Here is a 20,680-nt window from a genome sequence, read left to right on the forward strand (position 1 = left end):
GGACTTATAATGTGTGCTCCCTTGTATCTGGACAAAGCTGACCTTCTCTGAAGAGCTCTAATTGGAGTAAAACACTGTGTCAGGGGTTGTTTTTACTCATTACAGTTTGGCTTGATTGGTATTTTACCAATTCAAAGCTGTAATACTGTGACTGGAGTGGTAAATGGCTTTTGTCTTGTTACAGCTCGGCAAGGACAGCACTGTGTTAGTCCTATGCTTAAAGACTTTGCAGTAGAAATGGCAAAAGACTTTGTCCATTTCTATCTCGCATGGATAGCACTGTGCTAATCCTATGCTTAAAAAATTTGATAGAAAATCAGACATTTGAGGTGAGCAGATCTAGAGTGTCGCTGGTGTTGAGAGTGCTCTATACAGGAGCTGCTTTCCACCGAAAATTATTGAGAACTACCCAGAGTTCTCTGCTTCTTTTTTGCATAATTTATTTGTCACTCTATGCCTGAAAGGGTATTTTTGTGACTTATATTGGGTGCTCCCTTGTGTCTGGACAAAGCTATACCTCTCTGAAGAGCTCTAATTAGAGCAAAACACTGTGTCAGGGGTTGCTTGTACTCATTTCAGGTTGGCTTGATTGGTATTTTACTAATTCAAAGCTGTAATACTGTGCCTGGAGTGGTAACTGGCTTTTGTCATTTTACAGATTGGCAAATACAGCACTGTGTTAGTCCTATGCTTAAAGACTTTGCTGTAGAAATGGCAAAAGACTTTGTCCATTTCTATCTCGGCATGGATAGCACTGTGCTAATCCTATGGTTAGAAAGTTTGATAGCATAGTAGACATTTGGGGTGAACAGATCTAGAGTGTCGCTGATGTTGAGTGTTCTAAACAGGAGCTGCTTTTCACCTAAACTTGAGAACTACCCAGAGTTTTCTGCTTCTTTTTTGCATAATTTATTCGTCACTCTATGCCTGAAAGGTTTTTTTTGTTGATATATATATATATATATTTTCTTTTTCACTGAAAATACCATAGGTGTCAGGCACGTTAAAGCTAGAAATTAGCATTTAAAAAACCTTTGAAATTCACTAAAAGAAAACATAGGTTTCAGGCACGTTATAGTTAGAAATTAGCATTTACAAAACGTTAGAAATTCACTGAAAAAAATATAGGTTTCATGGGTGTTATCGTTAACTGGACATTTCACTTGTACAAAACCATACAAATTCCTCAATTATAGTTAGTTCTGCTATCTTTAACTCGCACCCCCACAATGCATTGCTGATACACATTAAATCACTCATGACATGGTCAGTGACATCGCGGGTTCCCACGTTTTATTTTAATGAGGTCCCTGGGTGGGTTAGGTTACGGGGGCATTTCTTAAAAAATAATAGTGTGGGCTTGCAGGGGTTGCTGGGCGACTGCTGGGGTCCGTGCAGCCCCTGGGCTTCCCTCATGTTGGGAGGGGGTTGTGCGACCCCCGTCCTGGAGCCCTCTATGTGCTCATAACTTTGATGTCGTTTGGTGAATCTATACAAAATTATTCAAACAGTTTTTCTTTTTTTAATTAGCTCCTATATTGAAAGTTTTGAGGTGAATGGTGTAGGAGGGGCTGAGAAAAAAGAGGGTCCCAAAACACGTTTTCTCTATGCAATTTCAATACGAAAGTTTACAGAAGACTACAGGTGAAACTGCTGAACAGAATTACGACAAATTTGGCAGGGAGAAAGGTGATCGTCCAGAAAGCATGCTTTTGTTTAAATGGTGTAAATTTGTTCAGTAGTTTTTGTGAAATTATGATATCGATATTTGAGAATTCTGACATCTGATTGACTGAGGGGTTACCAGCAGGAGATTGCGGCTCATTGGCTGTGAACTGTTGAAACCAGTAAGTGTGAGCAGTCATTTTGTGATTCTGTTCGTCTGTTCGCATCTCTTCCTCAACAAGTCATCGGGTCAGTAGTTTTACCTCTGCGAGGCAACAATGGCATCTGTGTTTGTGTGAGGGCCCCTTTCACGCTGCCTCTTCTCATATCACCAGGTTGCGGCTATGCCTTTAGGAGCCTGTCCGTTGGCTTGGAGCTCTGTGAGTTGGTCTGTCGGTACGATCCCCTACAGTACCCAAAGACTACCGAAACACCACTGCACTGTTGTAAACTCTAAAACACTACCCCCAGAACAAACCCCTTCATTATCCAAATACCACTGCACACCCTAAATCCTAATACACTAACCCCACCACGACCCCCTAAAGTACATAAACACCATTGTAGTATCTTAAATCTTAAAAGACTACTCCCAGCATGACCCTTTACACTACCCAAACACCACTCTACTACCCTAAACCCTAAATCACTACTCATAGCGCATTCCCCTACCCTATAGAAACACCACTGTGCTAACATAAATCCTAAAACACTACTCCTAGCATGAACTCCTACACTATATAAACACCACTGCTTTACTCTGAACCGTAAAACAGTTTTATCAGCACGAACGTCCAAACACTAAACAAGCACACTACACTTCTCTAAATCCTAAAACAGCACACGCACTGCAACCCTTACAGCACACAAACACCACTGTACTACCCTAAAGCATAAAACAGTACCTGTCCGTGGGCTCGCAGGTCTGCGTCTGCGAGCCGTCGTGTTCCTAGCTGTACATTTCAGAGCCAGTCTGTTACATCATAGGTGTGTCTCTGCTAGGAGGGCCGTTGGCCTGTTGATGTCCCTTTGCAAGTTAGACTTGAGCTCTCCCTCTGTGAGCCAGCACGCTGCAGTGCATTTGCGAGCCGACGGCCCGTAGCTCTTTGTGTGCTAGCCGAGCCAACGGGCTGCAGCTCTCCCTCTGCGAGCTTGCCAGACGGCCCGCAGGTCTCCCTGTGCTAGCCGGATCGCAGCGGTCACTCTGCGAACCTATATTAGGAATATAAGGCGGCTCTAAAAAGAGCCCTTGTGTTTATTAGTTGGAGCTACATATAAGCGTGGATGCACTGCTTCAAGTTATTCAGAAAAACTCGATTTCCCTGATCTGTGAAGTGTACTCCATCACTTCTGTAGATATCAGCCATATCAAAGCGTATGTTGTTGTTGTAGATGGACCCCATTCTATGGTCTCTGAGGTATGCAGACACAGCTTTGTTGACATTTTTCCTAGATTTTTCAATCTGAGGGCAAAATTGGTTTGACCATTTCCACTTCTGTCTTTGGCATATATTGGAATATACAAAGACAGTTTGAGGGAAAAGCAACATCAGTTGTCCTAAGATGTCCTTCATAAGCATTTCCAAACCTACGCCAGTCAATGTGCCTAGGTCATTTCCACCACAGTGCACAATCATGAGGTCAGGGTGTTGGAGATGCAAACAGTTGTAACCAAAGGCAACAATTGGTGCCACTTCAATCCTCTTTGTGCAAACCATTTAATCTCCAGATTTTGTAAACCTAGGTCTAAGTCAATACGTCTCTGTTCTTCATACCTCTTGCACCAGAAAACATAGCTATGTTCTACGATCCACACTAGCATTTTGAAGGTATGGCTGGGAGGTATGGATAGATGTCTGTAGCTCATGCAGTACGTTTGTAGAATAATAGATATGTTTAAAGATGGAGAACTACTTTTTTTCCCATACAAAATGATAACTGATTGGGAGATGAAAAGTATTGTTTTTTAAAAGTAGGGTGCACATTCGTTTTGTAGAAAAGCATCTTCGTGATTGGTTAAGAAAAAGCAGTTTAACCATCAAGTACATATCATGGGATGAAATTTGCTCAACTCAACCACACCTGCTACTTGCATTTGGAAGGCACTCTTCAAACTTAAAACAATCGTGAACTTTTAACCTGCACGTGCCGTTAAATGTTTGAGAAAATGTTGCAAAAAAATCGTTAGGTTTGAAAAAATTGATGAACTTTTAACTTGCACGTGTTGTAGAATGTTCTAGAAAGTGTGTTGATAAAATACGTTGCACTTCTGACATCTATGTGTCCTTGAATATTAAAAAAACTGCTTATATAGAAAATTCAAAAATAACCAATAGAGAGAAGTTTTGCAATATAAAAGAATCAAGGCACTATTCTAATTTGTTCTTTACATGTATTTATGTGTGGAGCAACACAATTACAGACACAACAGCACCAGGAAGAGGAACAAGCAGGGAGTGGGGGGATGGGAGAGATGGGCACAAAGGCACACATGCACAATTAAGTACAGCACAACTACAGACAAACCATGGCCAAAATGAAACACACCAACAAGAATTACAAGTCACACAATCCGCCAACATCGCACCACTGAACATCAACAGAAGTGAAAACCACACTGCTTGAAAGGAAGAAGGGTGAACAAAAGTTCACATGAAGGGACATCTCACACACAATGCAGCACATACACATAGGAAGCAGAACACACAGACATCCAACACAATATTGGCCAAATACAAACATTCGCACAATTGAACACAGGACACAAATTCATTCACCTGTGGTGGATAAACATCCAAAAGCGGCAGTACAAAACAGGCACATAAGAACGCATAAGTACAAACCCACAGTCCAGATGGGGATAGCTATTTACGTATGGCAGGCAGCCAGAGAGTGCGTGACACACACATTGGCATACAAATGAAGACACAACACATTTGGAGACAAGTGAAAATGTCCAAACTTTATAAAAAAAAGTGCTTGTCAGTACCGCCAAGAGTTGTGCCACGATATGCAGACAAAAGCAACAGCAAGATTGAATAGGTAAGGTAGGAAAACGTCCATGTTAACCTCGGGGTAGTCCATCACCAACACACTTCAGTGTCAATCAGCGTTGGTTGTCCGTGCCTCGGACATGAGTCAACGCCAATGCAGTCATGTCCACTGTCGTTTTGGGACATGTGACCAGATGCACAACGTGCAATGATGCAGCAGGACACGTGCAATGTGGGACATCGAGTCATGGGTGTAGGTACCTTGTCACTCGTCCATGAACGCGAGTGCAGCTGCATAAGCCACTATCTCTAATGAGTAATGGTTGGCCAAAATGTTTGACATGACGTCGACATATTCCATCAGCTGACCGGGACAGTTTGCTGACTCCAACCACTGTACCCAATACTCACCAAATCAGAATCGGGGAGTAGGTCAATTTGCTCACTGCATACTACGACATGTGCAATCTCCCAGGCCCAGTTCCCAACATGCATGCCAAACATCTTCTGGTCATAGGCCAACAGGGGGCACACACACCCATCAAAATCCATGTCAGCTACCCACATGTTGGAGTGGCACACGTCTATGCACCACTCGGATAGGCACGTGCGACTTTGCAACACAGGTTGAACGCAGGTGCAGAAGCTCAGCCGGTAAGTGATTCGCAGCACTGCCAAAGGCAATGCACCAAGGACATGCAGCAGACATGCAAGGTATAGGTAGATATGAATGGAGTCGACCATGGGTTCGGGATGCCCTGCCATTGCGTCAGTGGCTCTGCTTGTAGCTGCACTGGCTTGCTGTGTGTGTCCTGTGGATTAAATGGCACAGCTAGGTTCAATGAGCCAGGTCTGTGTGCAATGGGTACAGGGCAGGGGTGTGGTGGGAGTATGTGTGCAGGCCATTTCATGCACGCTAACTACGACAATGGAATTTTGAGTGTGGGGTGAATACTCGTTGTTCTCAAATCTGGTCGTGCGTAGTGTGGGAGATGGATGCAAATATCGTATCTGTCAGGGAGGGCTGGTCACTTGCAAGTTCCTTCTCGGAGCAGCAGATGTGCTAGCGCAAGATAGCTCAGCCAAACAACCTTTCATCCCTACAGTAACTTTTCCAGCTGCATTCATACAGGAAGTGTAAAGATCGTGGATGTTGTGGGATATCTGCGACCCTGGTCATCATAGATGAGATGCCCAGCACGAGGCACATGGGCGCGTTCACTGTGTATTACATTGCCAAACAGCTGCTCCTCCGTCCGACAAGCCCCCGCACTTTTGTGCGCTGCGCTGTTGTATCCCGTGCTCTCCTACGGCACACTATTGCAATGCCTATTCACGCATGTCCTGCGGCATTCCAACCACATCATGACACTGCCCTTTGGAGGTGATGCAAGCCACTTTACAATATCGACTGCTGCAGCCCTTGTGGTGGCCACACCAGAACACAGAGACACACTTACATTTCCTGCACATGGACATAACCGAGACACCAGGTTCCCCTTGCCGGAAAGGCACACCCCTGCGCTGACCTGTGTACGCCAGACCAGCACACACCGCTTGTGCATGCAGGAGGATGCGGGTGTAGCTACATGTCCAGGCTCAGTGCCAATGCTGAGGTGACATGGTAACGTCCGCTGAAGACAGTACACTGTGATATTGTAGGGCCCATGCCCATCATGCTCACACAATGACCACACAGACAGACTTGCTCAGATGCGGGTTCGGGGGCATTAGCGGTCCTAGGGTTGTTGCGATAAGTGTTGTGGCCCTCATGGGTATCAGTGTATCATGCTCATTGACTCTATGGCACCGGTGGGTGTTCCGGTGTGGCTCTTGGCTGTGTTCCCTTGCATGCTGCAGGTAGTCGTCTTGGTTAACACCAGCAGAAAGCAGGTGTAAAATCCCTGGTGCTGACGCGGCTTATCGCCGGAATGTGTTTCGCATCACAGTTTTTTACTTTCTTTGTGAAAGTTGTGATGTGGTTTTTTCGTGTACAGAAAAATTAACAAACTGGGCAGTGCATCCCGTCAAGATCCAGCACCTGACCCACTATTCCCAATCAATATAAATACAATGAGATTTCTTCATTGATTTTGTGTGTACACTGTAAATGCACCCAGTACCTCAGTACAATTCAATACAGCATTTTAGTATTTAGAATAAATCGCAAAGGTGCACCTTGTGTGTTTTTGCACGGGAACGCCTACTCTGCATCTCATTATCAGCACTTTAGTGCTACTAAAGTTGAGATAAATCTAACACACTATTCAGAAACCGGGGCAAACTGCAGACATCACCAGTATTCCCGCAATAACTGCCCCAAAATGTAACACTATAGTGGACACCACCAAATAACAGTAATACGAATGAAAAAGAGTCACACAGCACATAAGTAACAACCAAAAACTTTATTGAAATTGAACAAACTCAACACAAAACAACAAGTCTGAAGACTCCTGTCGGGTCCATAAATGTCTACGACACAGCCTGGAAAATAAAGCTCAAAATAAGGACGTGTGTAATATGCATATGAAAGGAGTGAGACACAGAGAAAGAGAGAAGGAAAAAAAAGCCAGAGAAAAAGAGAGGGAAGGAAAGGAAGGAAGAGAGTGAGAGAGAGAGTGAAGAGAGGGAAGTGAGAGAGAGAGAGAGACACCGCCGCCCCTGCGCATCCATGACCAAATAATTACCTGCTGCCACCGGAGTGTCTACCAGTGGGCACTCCAAGTGCCTATGAAAGCTCCAGGGCTCAGTCGCGCCACCATGGCTTGGTGCACATTATGCGGACCCGCTCCGTGGCCCACCAGATCCCACACATTTAGCTGAGTCCTGAGTCATCAATGGCAGAGACCACATCAGCTTCTGGTGCCGGTAACCCTGTGCAACGCAAGTCAGCACCATGTGATGGTAGGCCGCTGATGACCATACAACTTAGGGTGCGACTAACTCTGTGCAATTCAAGTCCACGACATATTACAATACAATACAATATGTTTTTATTGTTGAATTAGTAAAAATCCTTACAATAAGAAAAGTAAGATTAGCCAATGTTTGCATCACAAATTACGTTAAAAAACAAGAGAATATCAAAATTAAAAGTATTAAAGCTGGAACTCTACTCGGAACCCCCCCCTCTTACAACATAGGGATTTATAAAAATGGGCTTTGGATCACAAGCATAAAAAGGGAAGGCCCTGGGCAGTGTATTAGATGATCATTGACTGACCTGTAACTGCTTTCTAATTTCAGTCATAAATTTGAGTCCCCGACAAGTCAGAATTGGGGATGAACCTCCCAGCCAGAAAATAACGGCATGCCGACATGTTCTTATATTCAATTTGTTCAGTATGTCCCGTATAAACCGTCTTCTAGATACCATGAGGGCTGGGCATACACAAAACAAATGAATTAAGGATTCATTTTGATATCCGCAGAGTCTGGATTTTGGGCAATCGTCTTGAGGTTTCCAGGAAGGTCTTAAATCCTTGGATTCATGAAGGCCCATACGGATGGTGATGAGAATTTTTTTAAAATGCTGGCTAACATGAATTGCCAGGTATGCCTGGGGTTGTTGGAGTGAATAGGAAGAGATAACTGACCAGGCATGACGTCGGTGGGACAATGTTTGTTTGTCTTCCAATAAAGACTTCCTTTTGGCATTAGAATTTGCAATTTTGCAGAAACTAACATGATCAATTTTTTTGTTCCATGTTACTAGCAGATCGAGGTCCGCAAGGCAATTCTCCAAGTGGATGGCCCAGGGCTGCGTGGATTCTGAATTGATTGCTTGCCAACAAAAATTATTTAAAGAGTCTGGATCGGCAGCACAAAGTTTGTGGCAAAATTTAACAAATGTCGTCTTGGACCTAAAGATTTGATTTTGAAGTCCGAATTCTAACCTCACCTGGGCTGGTGAGGAGCATTTAGGCAGTTTGAATACTTCTTTGTAAATTTTATTTTGTAAAGTGTTTAATAAACCAGCTTCCCCTCCAAGCCATGTTACCAGCCCGTACGATAGTATAGGTAAAACCTGAGCGGCCATTACTTTTAAGAGATGGATATAGTTTGGGCCATCCAGTTTTTGCAAGAGTCGCCTATATCCATAAATTAGCGTCTGGGACTTAGCTTTTAACACCGCCGAGTGTTCTTTTTTTGAATTGTCTTTGCCGAGAGTGACCACCAGATACCGATAATGTGGCTGTTCCCCTATTGCAAGATGGTTACATGTCCAACTATATTTGATTGATTTTCGCTCTACAAGACGGATTACTTTTGTCTTTTCTCTATTTAGTTCCAGATGTTCTTCAACCAAACAGAGTTGTAGAGCATTTATCAGCCTTTGCAGCCCAATTGGTGTTCGGCTTAAGAGGACAATGTCATCTGCAAACTGAATGATTGACATTGGGGTGTTGCAGAGATTCGGAGCATGTTTTGCAATTTGACCGAGTTTTTTCCCAAGATCGGCAAGGTATAGATTAACCCCTTTGCTGCGGGGGTTATTCCCCCGCTGTGCTGGGGGGAAGGGGGGCACGCACGGCGCCCGCATGCTCATGACGAGCTCAGCTCGTCATGAGGCACGGCGCTCCTGTGGTCATGACGATCTCAGCTCGTCACAGGTGCATTACCTGCCGTGGAACGCTCAGCACAGCAGGGGAATTCTCCCCGCATGCGAGCGTTCCACGGCTCACGACGAGCTGAGCTCGTCATGAGCACTGGAGCGCCGTATCTCATGACAAGTACTAAGAGGTAAGGGGTCCCAGTGTGAAGTTGAACTAATTATCACAGAATTAAATAATAGTAATACTGCACTTAATGAGTCTACAATGTTTTATTCACAGAGTAGACACAACCAGGATATAGTATCCAACATTAATCATTATAAAACGGTTGATTAGTGCCCAGGGGTAAGGGAGGTGGTAAGGTGAGGATTGTGCAGGTAGGGAAAAGTGACCATAAAATCAGAAAAATATCTGACACATTAACACATTAATTGAAATGTAAAGAAGAACATAAATCAAGGTAGCAAAACACTGCCCAGCGCACCTTTGCTCACTGCTGACGCTCCCGGAGCCCAGACCCATATCCAGGCCTGCTGCCTGCTGCCAGGGTTAAGGGGAGGTGGCCCTGGATCACAAAAAATTGTGCAGCCACCTCCGCCTCTCTGTGAATAAGCAAGGAACACAATTGCGGCTCTCACTCTGAGCCCTCCTCTTCACCAGGCCCTTGCTCTTTTCCATGGTTCTGGGTAGGTGTGAGGATGGAAAGAAAAGGTAGGAAGTAAGAAAGTGAGTAAAAGAAATGAAACAAACAAGTAATAGAAAAAAAGTGAAAAAAGCACAAAAAATACACAAAAAGTAGGAAAACAAGCAAAAGATACAATGAGGAATAGAGGGATAGATAATAAAGATAAAAAAAATTACCATTTTTTTTCTAGAAACCAAGGACTGAGATGATATAGGGAGGATAGAAAAACAGGCCTAGAACCATACCAAAAAGTGAAAAACAAGATGGCTGCGCCTATTGGCGACAAGTGGTGAAGTTTACCTGATATTTCCCCCTGAGCTCTCAAAAAGCATCCCCGAACACGCAAAACCCGTTCCAGAGCAGGAAAAATACATCAAGGCACAACAAGCAACTCCATGTGCTCGCAGAATTACGTGAAGCTTGCAGAGTTTTTTTGCGACTTCAAGGAATTCCATGTAACGAGACTACGTGAACTCCGCCCAGGGTTAGTCACCATAGTAGTACCTCACATCACCTGATGTTGTGCCATATATCATCATTCATACTAGTAAACATATCATCTGCCTTGTTGTTGTAGTCAAGGTGAAAGTGAATTTGAGCATTTTACATTGATTTAACAGAGAAAATTAGATAAATGTGTAGTACAGCTGCCCCACCTACAGACAGTAGTAAAGTAATGCTTGTCTGCGACACAAGTGTGTCTGTCTAGGGTGCAAGCTGAGCTGGCATGCCAACAAGATTAATTTATCTAACCAAGAGAGGGTAGAAGAATACTTATCTACTCCATAGTGTCTAATGCTTGATACTATAATCAATGTGATTTACTAGGAGCAATGGTTACAATTGTCTTGTTTCTTTCTTGATATAGCTACTCCTTGCCAACCCACTAGGCAGGAGATAACAGCCAAGATCTGACATTGGGAGCTGGATTCCATCAGGGCAGAATATGGATGGCTGATGGCCTTGAAGGAGGAGGCAGCAGCTGCAGCCTCCAATTCCCTGGGCCCCAGCCAGGCCCCTTCAGTCGTACGGTCCCGTGGTCTGACAGCTGCCCAGCGCAAGTCTTCATCAACCACTGCTGTTCCCCGTTGATCATGTCAAACCTTTCAGTGCCACATGGTCCTCAGGATGGCGAGCCTTGAGGCCAGGATAGACGAGCATTTCGACCAGCTGGAGAGAAGATTTGGGTCCTAGCCCACTGCTAGATAGCCCTCTCTTGCCCCTTTTTTTAATATTTTGTTTAGTGGGTTGAACTTGCTGGGGAGAGGGTCAGAATATGGGAGTTGGGGAAAACTTGATTGTACTTTTTTATGGACCTTTGATTTTTTATGGACTTGTTTTACTAGGCATTGGTTGGGGTTAGGGAGAGGAATGGGTCAGGTGTTGTAGGTTTCTTTCATTCTAGTTTATGTTTGTTAAGGGAACTCATTTATAGTTTTGCATATGATATAAATCTTTTTTGGGGGGTTACCTTTTATTTCATACTGTTTCCTTTCCTGCAGGGCCGGAGAAATGTTTTAAAATTTGCAGATAGTGTAACACATCAACAGATAGACTGAAGTCGACTAGAGCTATGAAGTCGAGTGGACAAGCATAACCTTTAGTGCTGGAAGGATGATGATACAAGCAATTATGATGGATTCTTTTTCTCTGAAAAAAAATTGAATATTGAATACTCTCTGTGCATGGGTGGGCAATCTAATATATATATTGCCAGTGTGGTCTATAGTTACACTTAGAGCAGAAGAAGATCCTTTCCCTGCCTGCCCTTGAGTTAGTGTTGCTTTCACCACATCTGCCCCACCAAGTGTGTGATCAATTAATGGTGCAAATGTATTTAGTCACACCTCAATAAATCCCACAGCTTGGGGGAAGAGGGTTGGGGGTACGATGAATGGATGGGAAGGGGGATTTGAGGGAAAGGTTTGACAAAGACAAATACTACTACACAAGGACAACACATTCATCTTAGCGGCTGACCATCATAAATCTGTTATGGGAGGAAAAGGAAATGCATGCATGATAATGAGTACAAGACTAGTACAGGTAAATCTAATTTTGCGTCTGCTCCAAAGGAGATCCAAGTTACATTATGTTCTTTTAGCGGGTTTGAAAGAGAGCAAATACAATTCTGTATGAGTCAAGTAAATAAACAAAAACAATACACACAGTTGTAATGATTGAAGAGAAAAAATGATACTGTATTGCCAAATTGGGAGTTACATCCCTGCATTCCTATTGGACTGTCCATTAATCTTGGATGCCTGACAGATGCGGTTCGGTAAAGGAAGTGTGAGTTATTGTGGAAAAGAAAATATATTGAAGAATCAAGGGGAAAAGTTAAACTGCATAAAGGAGTACAACAAGAAGATTTTCAGAGGCAGCATGGCTAAATCTCTATTTCTAGCAGTTACCTCCAAAAAACAGGCCCCCACCCAACCTCCACTTAGCTTTAAAGGTAATCCATAAAGCACTGAGCACAGACACACACAGCAACATAACATTTTGCCAATCAAGTAAAAAATCAATGCACTGCTATCAGACAGTCACACCACGCTCACCACCACCACTATACAGACATGTTTTGGTCTGGTATTGTTGTTGTTTACCTTTAGGCCACTTCAAAGTTTTTATCATCCAAATCTGTTGGTTGCAGTGAATTTGAAAACTTCCATCTTCTTCTGGTGGCTGTTTTCAAAGTAGTCACGCTCCCGCCCATGCCCGGAGTCATTCATTATTTCTGTTCCTCCTGAGTCTGATTTCCACTCCAAGTATGGTATCCAACTCAGTACCAATAGTGTCCTGAGTGAGTCCCAACTCAATTTAATGGATCGGCCTATAGTTGTACAATTTTGTTATTGAACAACAAGAAGGGAAAGATTGACTTGACAGACTAACAGTTTGTGTGTAGAGTAGACTAGAGTAGACTAGATTTGTGTTTGCAAACTTTGCATTAACTAAGTGTCTGGTTAGGCCTGAGTCTTTGAGGAGTATAAGTTAGCATAAAACAATAAAAAAAGAGGAAGTTTGAACAGTGTGGAGTGGATGCGGTGAAGGAATCTTGCTATCTGTTCTTTCAAAGGGGAAGAAAAGAAAATAACCTTCAGGGGAAAATTATTGATTAGCCATCGGTAGGCCATCACAACATTGTGAATCTCAATCATCATCACTAATACATTAACCGTTACAAACAATCACCCAGTCTCACTTTGCTTGTTGCCATCACATGAATCATCTCTTCTTCTGAAGTCTCAACTCACTTGACAGACACATGATGATGATGACATATCATCATTCACATGTTGAAATCACAGCAAACAACAATCACTCAGTGTGCAATGTATGCCATCATGTACCTGTTCTTCCGGTGTACTCATCGTGCTAGATTCGTGGCACATTGCGGAATGCATATAATTATTTTCTTTGATGTAGATGGAATTATTAATAATGTCACATGTGGGGCAGTCCTACTAGGCTGGGGGGAAGAATAGATAGATAGTCAGGGCCCAAGGTTGGAGGCAGAGGCAGGCACGCATGTGTTTGTCTTCTCCATCGAATGTCTGGCTTGAGAGAATTGGCTTTAGGGTGAGCCAAGACTTCTTCACTGCACACAGTTGCAACTCCAATCCAGCAATAAAATGTGTCTAAGAGTAAGACGGTGGCGATGGTTTGGTTAACCAGACACACACAAATAATATAGTAAATAATGTTCCTTAGCTACATCTTTTTAGGGTTTTTTTTGAGCGACAAAGAAAGAAAGAAAGTAACTAGAAAGCCTAGTTGTCAATAAAGTAGAGCTGTTCCTCAAACTATGGTGGCTCACCCAGAAGTAAGTCACCTAACACACTACTTCCATGACCTGAGTTGCCATCATCTTCCTGCTGTGGTACTTCAGGTATGGTGTAATCCGGTGGTATAAAGTGCTGATTCATTTTGATCATAGTCAACCTCTCCACATTTTAGAGCGAGAGACTGGTCCTTCTGTCGGAACGGCACCAGCAGCACTGAAAACACGTCACTTGCTACGGGCCAAGCCAGACAGCTTATCTCCAGCATGCTGAGCACTGGCCATTGGTGCATTTTCCCATACCAATACAGCAATTGGTTTTGATCAAAGTAGATCTCTGTTGGGTCATCCAGATAGGCCCGGACCATCCACTCATGGGTCAAGGGTGCTCCGCTTGGATTGGCCTCTTTTGCCTTTGCCTCAGCACAGGACTTAAGTCCTGCCAGTAGAAACCATCCCTTTGCTGATTTTGGGGCTGATGCTCCTGTTCTTGGTGTTGTGGATGTAGTTCTTGCTGGTGTTGGTGGTTTTTGCTGCTGTGAGCCAACCGCACTGCCCTCAGCCTCTGAAGTTGAACTTGAAGGCTGCTCTGCAGTACTTGTTGTGCCCTGGAGGAGCAGGCCTCTAATTCTTGGCCATTCTTTTTCTAGCTGACTGGCTTGCACAGCTATCCAAGTTTTGTAGTTGGCAACATCCTCGTCTGAAAAAGGAATAAAAGTGTCCAGTAATGGTTTGTACCTTGGATCAAGAATTGTGGCACAAATGTAACGATAATATGACACAATGTCTCTTTGCACCCTTGTTTTCAGATAAGTGAAGGATTAAGCTCTCCACCAACTCATATGCTTCTTTTTTTCACTCCACACATGCATACATAGCAGGCACCCCCTTTAGCTGCTCCTGTAGCATGTGCAACAATGGGATAGCTTGGCCCATGATACAGTCCTCCTTGCTAACTTCAGGTGTGAACACCTCGGAAGGAAGCAGCATCTCTGTCTGGCATTTAACTAGGCTCAATTGATATATTTCAATGATCATGCCTTTCACAGTTGCAGTCCCTCTTTGAATGACATGTTCATTGATTGGTCTGCACTGCTCAAACATTCAAGCATGTAATGAGTTGAGATCCAACATGTTGCCACATCCTGAATGAGTGCTTTAACTGGCATTTTATTATCACGTTGTATGATTTTCGGCTGCTTCTGGCATTAAAGAATGACTGGAATGTAAGGAGATTCTTCTGCAGGTGGTCAGTAAGTTGCTGAGTCTGTCTTCTTTTTTAGAAAGTCTTGAACAATAACAAACACAGGACCCTGAAATAGCCACCATCGGCTATGGCCTCAACTATATCACTGCCTTTGTCCGTGGAAACAAAACCAATGTTAAGCCCTCTTGGTCACAGCCATTCAAATACCTTAGTGTTAAAGTCTTCCAAAATGTTTGCAGCAGTATGAGATTTCTCCATGGCAAACATGACTACTGTAGCATGCTTCCGAGTGCCATTACAAATGTCAGCAGTGTCAACCCCTGCAGATATCTTTTCTCTGACTCCCAAAAAAGAGATCCAGTGTGCAGTGATGAACATGTAATCCAAGCTTGGCAACTGGACCACATGTCTTTTGCCAGGTGGATAGTGTGAAGAGCATTCTGCTGCAAAGCTGATCCAGGCAATTCCATCCAGCACGATGTGATGCAGCGCTGGAACAGCAACTCTGGTGAAATAGAGCCAGCTGGAAATCTTCTATTTCAGGAAGATGGCTACCACAAATTCCAGAAAACCTATCCCTTCCACCAAAGAAAAAGTAAAGAGGCTGAACGCTAACATTTTAGCCAGCTTGGCATTGTACAAAAGTGCTGTTGGGTGGTTGCATTTGCCGTTTTTGGCCGCTAAGATGTGCCTCCCACTGGAGTAAGTGGTGTTTTCTCAGTTGGGTTGTTTGCCTCCGATATTATAGTTTGTACCAAGCTTACCCCGACTAGCACTCGCTCCACAAATGGAGCATATAGCAATGTTCACCTCCTTCCTTCTAACCGAAAAAAAGTCCCAAACTGGGGAGGTCAACTTTCTGCCGGTGCCACTTGCAATGTCGGAGGAACTGGTAGTTGGGCATGACAATTGACTCTCTGCAGTACCTACTTCTACTAAGGTGGTGATGGTGGATATAGGTCGCTACCGAGACTTTGTAAATATGGCAGCCTGAGGTGGTGTTGGTGGTATCTGTGTTGGTGGTATCCGTGTCACATCCCTCACAGCAATTTGAGATGTGGTAAAGTCGGTCTGTACTGGGGCGGGACTAACGTCCATGATGACTGGCTCATCATCATCCTCCTCTTCTACATCTACCATCACAACTCTAAGGCTTTCCTGAACCTTGGTTTTCCCTAGCCTTGTCTCGTGGGCATGGCGTATCTCACTCTCAGACTGAGGCAGGATCCAAGTGGTGTCTAGATCATCAGAGGGGGGTCTTGGAGAAACAGTTGATGGACTAACCCTTCTTTTACTTGCTGGGGATCTGGAAGACAATGGATCTTCTGAAAGAGTGGCTTGCTCTTCTTTCTCAGCTGGAAGCTCGATCTCCTGAACTGCTGCTGTTGGTGGTGGTTGCGGCTGTTGTTGCCCACTTATCTGAGTTTCCTGCATTGATTGGGTACTACTTTGTGACAACGATACGTCAATTTCAATGTTACTGCACTTTGGCGTTGCCGTGATTAGACTGGCTGCCTCTGAGACAGAAATGGGCTTGGGCCGAGGTTGGTGAGGTAGATCCATCAGATGCTGCGGTGCTGTTTCCAGTGTGCTCCCCGGACACTGCTGCTGCAGGTGCAGTTTTTTGTTTCCCAAAAAAGGTCTTGAGCGACGTACCTGTGGTGGCAAGTGGCAGTGCCTTCTTCTTCTCACTGGCGACTTTGACTTTCTTGGTACTTGTACGTTTCTTTGGGGTCATCTTGAAGCTGTCAGTTAGCACTCAGTGGCACTTGTCTTAGATTCACACGTTGGAGAGATGTCTGAGGTCACACGTCACATGACGTTGTGCGCAGGACGGAGGCCTTCTGTTGGGCTGTACAATGGGTGATGTTGTCTCCCCCTCTTGTGCACCTAAAAGCAAAGAAGCAAAAAGAACATCAATGAAACCAGGCATTGTTGTACTTGAATTACTCGTATAAACAAATATATTATAATTTAGTGTGTGGTCACACCTGTTAGTGTTACCTCTGTTATTAAAAAAATTAACAATACAGTGTAAACATTTGTGAGACTTTGACAGCAACAAGGGCTTTCATGATGTACTTGTACAGTACACTCAGGAAGGATAGAAAAAAAGATGAAAAACAACAAAAATACAAATGTAACGGTTAGGCATTGTGCATCAGGTGGGATGCGGCACTTCAGGGAACTGCAGATGACAAATGACAATGGAATGGAACAATCCCTAGACAATAAATACTGTTGTGGACGTCATATAGCAGACATGGGGTTAATGGTTCTTTGATGCCAAATCCTGTTACTTTGAAATTGGAAAAACATTTTTTTAAAGAAATTAAAAAACTTGCAAAAGTTGAAAAAATATTTTTTTTAAATATTAAGAAAACTTACAAATTTGGAAAAATTAATTTAAAAATAAATTAACATACAAAAACACTTTAAAAATATATAAATACATACAAAATTATAAATAAGTACAAAATAGAAATTATCCTCAAGCATCTAATTATTAATTTATTAAGCTGCTTTTATTTCATTGATCAATCATCCTTGCAAGCTTATGGCAAAGGGGCACATTGGCTGAATGCGCAAAATGGCTGCCAGCCAGTGCCACATGGTCATCATTAACAACAACAACAACAACAAGCAAAAAGAAGGCATTTCAGAACAAAGAGAAAACATTTAGGCCTAAGGCAAAAGCACACTGGCTGCCTTCACAAAATGGCTGCCAGCCAAATGGCCAGGCAACAACAAGAAGCATTAAGCCAGGGGAAACAAAGGGAAGACATGGAGGCCTTTGGCAAAAGCACAATCGCTGTCTTTACAAAATGGCTGCCAGCCACATGCCTACAACAACAAGCAGGAGGCATGGAAAACATCGAACACAAGCAGGCCCAAGGTGGACACAGACTTAACAAAATGTCCCCGCCATATGGGGAACCAAGGCAAATGAATTGCTGGCCTACTATTGCAATGCAAGCACAATCACACACTGGGCAGACAAAGGAGGCATGCTAATCAACACATCTTTAGTGCAACAATCCCTAAAATGAAAATCCACAGGGCTAACAAGGTTTGTAAGTTACAACCACACACATCCAACAAAGGCAATAACACACAGGGAAAAAAAGTGAAATGTCACAAAAAATACATTTTGTATTTCAATCCAATGCCATCCATGCCCTAAAGTATGATTAAATTCAACAGACATCACAGAAACAATTGTTCCATGCACCCTTGAGTAGCTCTAAGCCTACTGGCTGAAAAGCCTATTGGCAGGCTACTGGGCTACATAGTGAGTTAAATAAATATTGCAAATTGATTTCAAAACACGGAGAAAATGTAGTGAACCATGCAACATGTTTTCTTTATAAAAGATGAAAAATTACTTAAAGAGAAATAACTAGGCACCTACTGAAACTACAGGCCACCCACCACAATAAATTTAAAAAATTGATGAAAAGTACAAATAAATCTAGGTGTATGGCCCCAATAAAACAAATTAAACCAGCTTTCCAAGTTACTGGTGAAATCTCAAATTCAAAGTCCTCAAATCCAAATGATGTATTATGCAGCAGACACAACCAGTGATCCTCCAGGTCCAAATCCAAATGAAAAGTGATCAGGAAATGAACCAAGCACTGGGAGGAGCCTGCTGGGTAGGAACAGGACGTTGGAGACTCTGGGGCACTTACTTCTCTTGAAAAAAAAGTCAAAAAGAAAAAGGACTTCTTGCTCAAAAAAAGTATAGCCAAATGTCAATTTGAGTATTTTTGTTTACTCCAAATCATCATTTCGAGAAGGTTTTAGTGCAGCCTAGGGATAGAACCTTCTCCAGAATGCAGTTGCGGTAGATCCTTCGTGTTTGCGTTCTTCACAAAATCTCGACCAGAACTCCGCTGGCCCGCTCAAATAACGTGTTGGCACCCGTAAACTCTCATGAGACCATGCGGCCGCCTAGCAAACTTCGTGGCACTCACGAGCACCTCAGAAATCTTGTTGGTGATCATGGGTACCCGGTAAGTTGCTCCCATGCATATGAAAATGCATTTCAGGCACGCCAGCACAAAAAAACTCTGCTCCCTTGTAGAGTGCAGAGTATATCAGCAACTCCACGTTTTACGTGGAAGGCGGAGTTGCCAAACCTCTGCAAACTCCGTGAGCGGAGCAGAGTTTTACACCCAGGCTTAGTGATAATCAGAGTTGAGGTCCAACTTTGAGAACCACTTGACTCCCTTTAGATCAGCCACAATGTCATCCATTGTTGGAGTTAATTGGCATTCGAGCCTGATGGCATGATTGGGGACTCCCATACATAGGCATATGGCACCCGGTTACTTCAGCTTTGGTGCAATCACCAGCGGTGACAACCATGGTGTAGGGCTAGTCACTTTCTCAATGACCCCTGGGTCTACAAGCGCATGGACACTCCTATGTCTCAGCACTGTGGATTTGATTTGGTCCGTTTTTGTGCAGTTTGACTAATTTGCCTTTTAGTTTCCCCAGGCCCCAGAGAACCTGTTCAAACTGTGCCAGTAAGAAATCAGCATGGGACGTATGCACGTGGTTGGCAAAGAAAACCAGTTAGTGCACTGCCATATGACAGCTTAGCAATGTTCCTTTTTTTCCTTCCATGACATGGAATTGTATTCACGTGGCATGTCCATCACTGATGATATCCACCTCAATAACTCCTCTGAGTGGCAGTGGGTCTATACCTCATAGATATATATCTGAGCTTTGTTCGGGAAGAGTTGGGGGCACTGCAATAGACTCTCATATTGCTCTAATTCAATAACATTCATGGACACCCCTGTGTCAATGAGCGCCTTCACAGTGGTTTTAGCGATCTTCACCATACACATTGGGGTGGCCTCCTTTTGTGATCTGTGTGACCTTTGAATGACACCAGAAAGATCTTGAAATCTTCCTCCTCTGCCTCCACAGACAGTTCAGATGTTCCTCTTGGGTTTTGTCATCCAGCGAGCTGGTGAAGCACCACTGCTGTTCTCCTGGGCCTCGTGGTGCTGGTGCAAGGCTGTTCGCTGCAACAAACTTTAGAGAAGTGGTTGGCTTTTCCATGTTTTTAGCATGCCAATTCCTTTGCAGGGCATAATCCGGATGTCTTGTGTTCCAGGCCACAGTTGCAAAAGTTCCCGCTTGGCCTCAAATGGTTTTACTGGCGTGTCGGGCCTGGCTGTTGTTGTATAGACCAACCCCCTCTGCCTTGATACTGGGAGCCCAAGGAGTGCCAGGCATTGCCGAGGTTTGTTGATTGTGGCCTCCATTTTCTTTGCCAGTGAATACAACAGTTCATGGGATCTGGTTAGCACCTGAATATCATCAATTAAGATTACTGTCTGTTTTACGATTAAACATCAGAGAACTGTGGATTGGCAACCCTGGATGACCTGTGCCCTAATTTCTTCTTGCTGATCATGGAACATGCACATTTTTGCTAGCTTCCTCAGACATGCATAAAACCTATTGATGGACTTGGTGTCTGACTGCATGGCTTGCTGAAGTTTAAACCATTCAAAGTAAGGGTTGATTTGCGAGTCCAAGGGTCTATTTAGCGCCATGAGTCTCAAGGAGTTCATATAATTCAGCACCTCTGAAGTGCATGAATAGTGATCTTTTCACTATGCCATCTGCTTCTCTTGTGCCACAAAAGTAGTGATTTAGATGCCCCCAACCATGAACGCCATACTAGTGCCTCTTTGGCAGGATCAGTTTGCTGAATGGTAAAAGTAGCATTACCCAGCCGTGTGAGTACTGGCCAGGGTC

Source organism: Lissotriton helveticus, chromosome 6 (genome assembly GCF_964261635.1).
Source record: "Lissotriton helveticus chromosome 6, aLisHel1.1, whole genome shotgun sequence".
NCBI lineage: Eukaryota > Metazoa > Chordata > Amphibia > Caudata > Salamandridae > Lissotriton > Lissotriton helveticus.